General features: G+C 43.9%; 1 long non-coding RNA gene across 2 annotated transcripts in view; it reads right to left on the bottom strand.

The window, feature by feature from the left end:
- Positions 1-1,381: 1,381 nt before the first annotated feature.
- LOC108535947 (uncharacterized) overlaps positions 1,382-6,496 on the bottom strand; it is an 84,420-nt gene continuing 79,305 nt past the window's right edge. For both annotated transcript variants that reach the window (XR_001887364.1, XR_001887363.1), the window contains one exon: positions 1,382-1,487. This is a non-coding gene — a long non-coding RNA (uncharacterized LOC108535947). The remainder of the gene's footprint in view (positions 1,488-6,496) is intronic.

Below are 6,496 nucleotides of genomic sequence, written 5' to 3'. Positions count from 1 at the left end.
TTTTTTTGTGATAAGAAGTCTCGCTCTGTCACCCAGGCTAGAGTGCAGTGACATAATCTTGGCTCACTGCAAACTCCACCTCCTGGGTTCAAGTGATTCTCCTACCTCAGCCTCCCAAGTAGCTAGGATTACAGGTGCCCGCCATCACACCTGGCTAATTTTCGTATTTTTAGTACAGATGGGGTTTAACCATATTGGCCAGGCTGTTCTCGAACTCCTGACCTTGTGATCCACCCGCCTTGGCCTCCCAAAGTGCTGGGATTACAGGCGTGAGCCACTGTGTCTAGCCCCTGATGTTTAATTTTCTTTTTTAATTATTATTTTTTTTGAAACAAAAATTTTTTTTTTGAGGCGGAGTCTCACTCTGTCACCCAGGCTGGAGTGCAGTGGTACCATCTCGGCTCACTGCAAGCTCTGCCTCCCGGGTTCACACCATTCTCCTGCCTCAATCTCCTGAGTAGCTGGGACTACAGGCGCCCACCACCACACCAGGCTAATTTTTTTGTATTTTTCTTTTTTAGCAGAGACAGGGTTTCACCATGTTAGCCAGGATGGTCTCAATCTCCTGACCTCATAACCTGCCCGCCTCAGCCTCCCAAAGTGCTGGGATTATAGGCGTGAGCCACCACGCCCCTGGTTGGTCCCAGATACATGGCTAAATACCACCCTGAATATTGTCGTGAAGGTACTTTTTGGATGACGTTAACATTTATGTCGGTAAACTCTGAGTAAAGCAGAATACCCTCCAAAATGTGGGTGAACCTCAACCAATCAGTTGAAAACCTTAAGAGAAAACAGATTAAGGCCAGGCGCGGTGGCTCATGCCTATAATGCCAGCACTTTGGGAGGCCAAAGCAGATGGATCACCTGAGGTCAGGAGTTCAAGACCAGCCTGGCCAACATGGTAAAACCCCGTATCTACTAAAAATACAAAAATTAGCCAAGCATGGTGGTGTGCACCTGTGGTCTCAGCTACTCAGGAGGTTGAGGTAGGAGAGTCGCTTGAACCTGGGAGGCAAAGGTTGCAATGAGCCAAGATCGTGCCACCGCACTCCAGCCTGGGCTGCGAGACTCTGTCTCCAAAAAAAAAAACAAAACAAAAAACAAACAAAAAAAAAGAAAACAGATGAAGATCTCTTGAGGAAGAGAGGGAATTCTGCCTTCAGACTAGTTTCAGACTTAACACTTAACACCACAACTCTTCCCTGGGTTTCCAGACTACCAGCCTACTCTGCAGATTTTTGGCTTGCAAGACTGTACCATCATGTAAGCCAATTTCTTAAAATAAATTTAAAATACATCTCACCCTCTTTTTCACTCACACACACAAACATACACACACAGCCCTTTAGAGGAGAATTTGCTGACACCTGCCTTAGACACTTCGCCTACAGCAGCAAAGTTGTCAGAACTCCTGGTCAGAATAGGATGATTAACCATCTTCCTCACTGCACGTAGTCCTACAAGTCACATTTGAAATGCTGATTCTGAAATGTAAAGACCAAAAATATTTTTTAAAAAGAATGCAAAACATAGACAACTGGAATAGAATAGAGAGCCCAGAAATAAGCTCTCCCATATGGTCAAATGATTTTCAACAAGTGTGCCAAGACCTTCAATGGGGAAAGGACAGCCTTTACAACACATGGTACTGGGAAAACTGGATATCCACATGCAAAAGAATGAAGTTGGACCCTTTCCTTACATCATATACAAAAATGAACTTGAAATGGATCAGAGACCTAAATATAAGACCTAAAGCTATAAAACTGTCAGAAAAAAAGCTTCATAACTTTGGATTTGGCAATGATTTCTTGACTACAACACCAAAAGCTAAGGAAACACAAAAATAGACAAACTAGAGTATATCAAAATCAAAACCTTCTGTGCATCAAAGGACACAATCAACAAAGTGAAAAGGCAACACACAGAATGGGAGAAAACATTTGCAAATCACATATTTGATAAGACGTTAATAGAACACATAAGATATAAGACTCCTCAGCCAGGCGCGGCGGCTCATGCCCGTAAGCCTAGCATTTTGGGAGGCCAAGGTGGGTGAATCACAGGAGGCCAACGGTTTGAGACCAGCCTGGACAACAAGGTGAAATCACGTCTCTACTAAAAATACAAAAATTAGCTGGGCGTGGTAGTGCACATCTGTAATCCCAGCTACTTGTGAGGCTGAAGCAAGAGAATCGCTTGAACCCGGAAGGTGGAGGTTGCAGTGAGCCAAGATCACGCCTGGGCGACAGAGCGAGACTCTATCAAAAAAAAAAAAAAAAAAAAAAAAAAAAAAAAAAAAAGAATTTTTTCCACAAAATAAAAAAAAAAAAAAAAAGTGATTTTAAAATGGGCCAAGCCAGGTGCAGCGGCTCACGCCTATAATCCCAACACTTTGGGAGGCCGAGGTGGGTGGATCATTTGAGGTCAGGAGTTCAAGACCAGCCTGGTCAACATGGTGAAACCCCGTCTCTACTAAAGATACAAAAATTGGCCAGGCATGGTGGTGCACATCTGTAATCCTAGCTACTCATGAGGTTGAGGCAGGAGAATTGCTTGATCCCAGGAGACAGAGGTTGCAGTGAGCCGAGACTAGGCCATTGCATTCCAGCCTGGGCAACAGAAAGAGACTCCATCTTAATAAATAAATACATACATACATACATATATAAAAATGGGCAAATGTCTTAATGAGAATTCTCCAAAGACATACAAATGGCCAAGAAGCACATGAAAAGATGCTCGGCATCACTAATCATCAGGGAAATCAAAATCAAAATCACAGCGAGATACCACTTCACACCCATTTGGATGGCTACCATAAAACAAAGAAGAAACAGAACATAAGTGATGGTGAACATCAGATGAATTGACAACCTTGTAGAATGGTAGTAGGAATGGAAGATTTTGCAGGCACTATGCAAAACACTACGTGGTTTCCTCAAAAAATGCAAAAGAAGTTTTACCATGTGTTCTGGGTTTTCTTAGCTTCTGTGTTTGTCTGTTTGGGATCCATTCATCACTAAGCCAATTATATTAACTATATCTTATTTTCTGTATTTTTGTTGCTCTGGCTTTCGAGGGCCTTGCAAATCATGGGACAGAATGCCCCTCCCAAAGCTAGCTAATTCCCAAATATAATAATTTGTCTATAAGCATGTCTTTTTTTTTTTTTTTTTTTGGACGGAGTCTCTCTCTGTCGCCCGGGCTGGAGTGCAGTGGCCGGATCTCAGCTCACTGCAAGCTCCGCCTCCCAGGTTTACGCCATTCTCCTGCCTCAGCCTCCCGAGTAGCTGGGACTACAGGCGCCCGCCACCTCGCCCGGCTAGTTTTTTGTATTTTTTAGTAGAGACGGGGTTTCACCATGTTAGCCAGGATGGTCTCGATCTCCTGACCTCGTGATCCGCCCGTCTCGGCCTCCCAAAGTGCTGGGATTACAGGCTTGAGCCACTGCGCCCGGCCTATAAGCATGTCTTTCGTATGCCAAACAACCAATTCCAGTCTGAAGCCCAGCCAACTCCTTAGCTAACTTTCACTGGCCGCTATTTCCCATACTCTATATACCCAGGCCACAAACCAAGCCACTAGAGACCATCCCTATAGCCCAAAGCCAACCAGAATTATTTAAACTAACCCACCCTATGCTCAAACTTGCCCTGTTTCCCTTGGAGTTCCCAGTAAAGGCTTTACCCTAGATTTTCCCCTTCACTGCTATCTTCTGCCTCCAGACCAAAACCTAGTGCTCCTCACGTGATGTGGTGTAGTGTAGCACGCCCCTTCCTGGAAAATGTAAGTAATAAAAATCTTCAATTGGCCGGGCGTGGTGGCTCACCCATGTAATCCCAGCACTTTGGGAGGCCGAAGCAGGCAGATCACGTGAGATCAGGAATTCAAGACCAGACTGGCCAACATGGTGAAATCCTGTCTCTACTAAAAATACAAAATATTAGCCACGCGTGGTGGGTGGGAGTCTACAAGCCCAGCTACTTGGGAGGCTGAGGCAGGAGAATCGCTCGAACCCGGGAGATAGAGATTGCAGTGAGCCGAGGTCACACAGTTGCACTCTAGCCTGCAAAAGAGCGAAACTCCATCTCAAAAAAAAAAAAAATTCAGTGGCATTGGTCTCTCCATGTCATCACTCAGTCATCTCCATAAATTAAGACCTGGGCACAGAACACTATAATAATCTAGCATCATCACTTCAGGGTTATATCTAAAAGAATTAGAAGCAGAAGGCCAGGCATGGTAGCTCACACCTGTAATCCCAGCACTCTGGGAGGCCAAGGCGGGTGGATCGCTTGAGTTTAAGAGTTCGAGACCAGCCTGGCCAACGTGGTGAAATCCCAAATCTACCAAAACGATAAAAAATTAGCCTGGTGTGTTGGTTTGAGCCTTTAATTCCAGCTACTTGAGAGGCTGAGGCAGGAGAATCAAGTGAAAATTGCTTGAACCTGGGAGGCGGAGGTTGCAGTGAGCCGAGATTATAGCGTGGCACTGCAGTCCAGCCTGGGCAAAAGGGCAAGCCTCCAGCTCAAAAAAAAAAAAAAAAAAAAAAAAAAAGAATTAGGAGCAGAAACTCAAAGAGATATTTGCACACCCATGTTCATAGCAGCATTATTCGCATTACCCAAAAGGCAGAAGCAACCTAAATGTCCATTGATGGATTAATAAATAAAACATAACGTATACATGCAACGGAGTATCATTCAACCTCAAAAAGAAAGTACGTTCTGATGCATGCTACAACATGGATGAATTTTGGAAACATTACACCGAGTGAAATAAGCCAGACACAAAAGGACAAATACTGTATGATTCCACTTATACGAGGTATGTAGACTAATCAAATGTCATGGAGACAGGAAGTAGAATGGTGGTTGCCAGGGGATGGGGTCCGGGGAGGAGGAAATGGAGTTATTATTTAATGGGTAATTTTCACTTCTGTAAGACAAAAAGTTCTAGAGCTAGATGGTGGTGATGGCTGCACATCACTGTGAATGCACTTCATGACCCTGAGCTGGACACTTAAAATGGGGAAGATGGAAATTTTATGTATTGTTTTTACCACAATTTAAAAGTGCAAAGCATTATCAAAAGTAGCAAATATACTAGATTCACATGAAAAGCAAGTCAAGATGAATTTTTTTTTAATTAAAAAAATTTTTTTAGACACAGTCTTGCTCTGTCATCCAGGCTAGAGTACAGTGGTGAAATCATGGCTTGAACTTTTAGGCTCAAGCAATCCTCCCACCGCAGCCTCCTGGGTAGCTGGGACTACAGGTGCACATCACCACACCTGTTGGTTTTTGTCTTGCTTTTTTGTTTTTTTTTTTTTTTAGATACAGGGTATCACTGAAAATTTTTTAAATACTAAAAAGTGTCAATACATTATACATTTCCAGGGAAATTGTTTTGGTTTTTTTGTTTTAGATGGAATCTCACTCTGTCACCAGGCTGGAGTGCTGTGGCACAATCTCGGCTCACTGCAAGCTCCGGCTCCCTGGTTCAAGCTATTCTCCTGCCTCAGCCTCCCAAGTAGCTGGGATTAGAGGCATGCACCACCACGTCAATTTCTGTATTTTTAGTAGAGACAGAGTTTCACCACGTTGGCCAGGATGGTCTTGATCTCCTGACCTCGTGATCCACCCGCTTCAGCCTCCCAAAGTGCTGGGATTAACAGGCGTGAGCCATCGCACCTGGCCGGTTTTATTACTTTGTAAGTTATTGGCAAGATGCATTTATTTCTCATCAGCAGTAAATTCCATTGATAACTGAAAATAAGTAAAATATTTCTTTGGTCCCTGATGTGGTTTGAGTCTGTGTCTCCATCCAAATCTCATGTCAAATTGTAATCCCCCATGTTGGACGTGGGGCCTGGTGGAATGTGACTAGATCATGGGGGTGGATTTCCCCTTTGGTGCTGTTCTTGTGATATATCACAAGATCTGGTTGTTTGAAAGTATATAGAACCTCTCCGCCTTGCTCTCTCTCTCCTGCTCCTGCCATGTAAAGATGTGCCTGCTTCCCCTTTGCCTTCTGCCATGATGCAAGTTTCTTAGGGACTCCTCAGCCGTGATTCCTTGAGAGCCTGTGGAATCATTAGCCAATTAAACCTCTTTTCTTTATAAATGACCCAGTCTCAGGTAGTTCTTTATAGTAGTGCAAGAATGGACCAATACAGTTCCCAACTTCCTGACCTGAATCATCACTAGTCCCTTGGTCCAAACTTGTACTATGTTCAAAGCTGACTCCGTTTCTGCCAAGATTCTGGTTTCCAACACCTTCAGCACCACCATCCCTACCAGATCGGGAATATGGGCTTTCTGCAAATTAACACGGGAGCCTAACTTGGCCTCCTCACTCTGGATGCAAAGCAGCAAATTAAGCTTTCTCCAATTCTCACCACAAAGTTTTACACAAAACCATGGAATATAAAGAAGTATCTTTTGGCGGCAGGTTCAGAATTCACAGGAAAGTTGCAGTCATCTTCAGT

The sequence above is a fragment of the Rhinopithecus bieti genome, unplaced genomic scaffold (assembly GCF_001698545.2).
Source record: "Rhinopithecus bieti isolate Rb0 unplaced genomic scaffold, ASM169854v2 scaffold_13247, whole genome shotgun sequence".
Lineage (NCBI taxonomy): Eukaryota > Metazoa > Chordata > Mammalia > Primates > Cercopithecidae > Rhinopithecus > Rhinopithecus bieti.
Note: the sequence above shows the minus strand (reverse complement) of the source record. Positions and strands in the feature narration are given on the sequence as shown.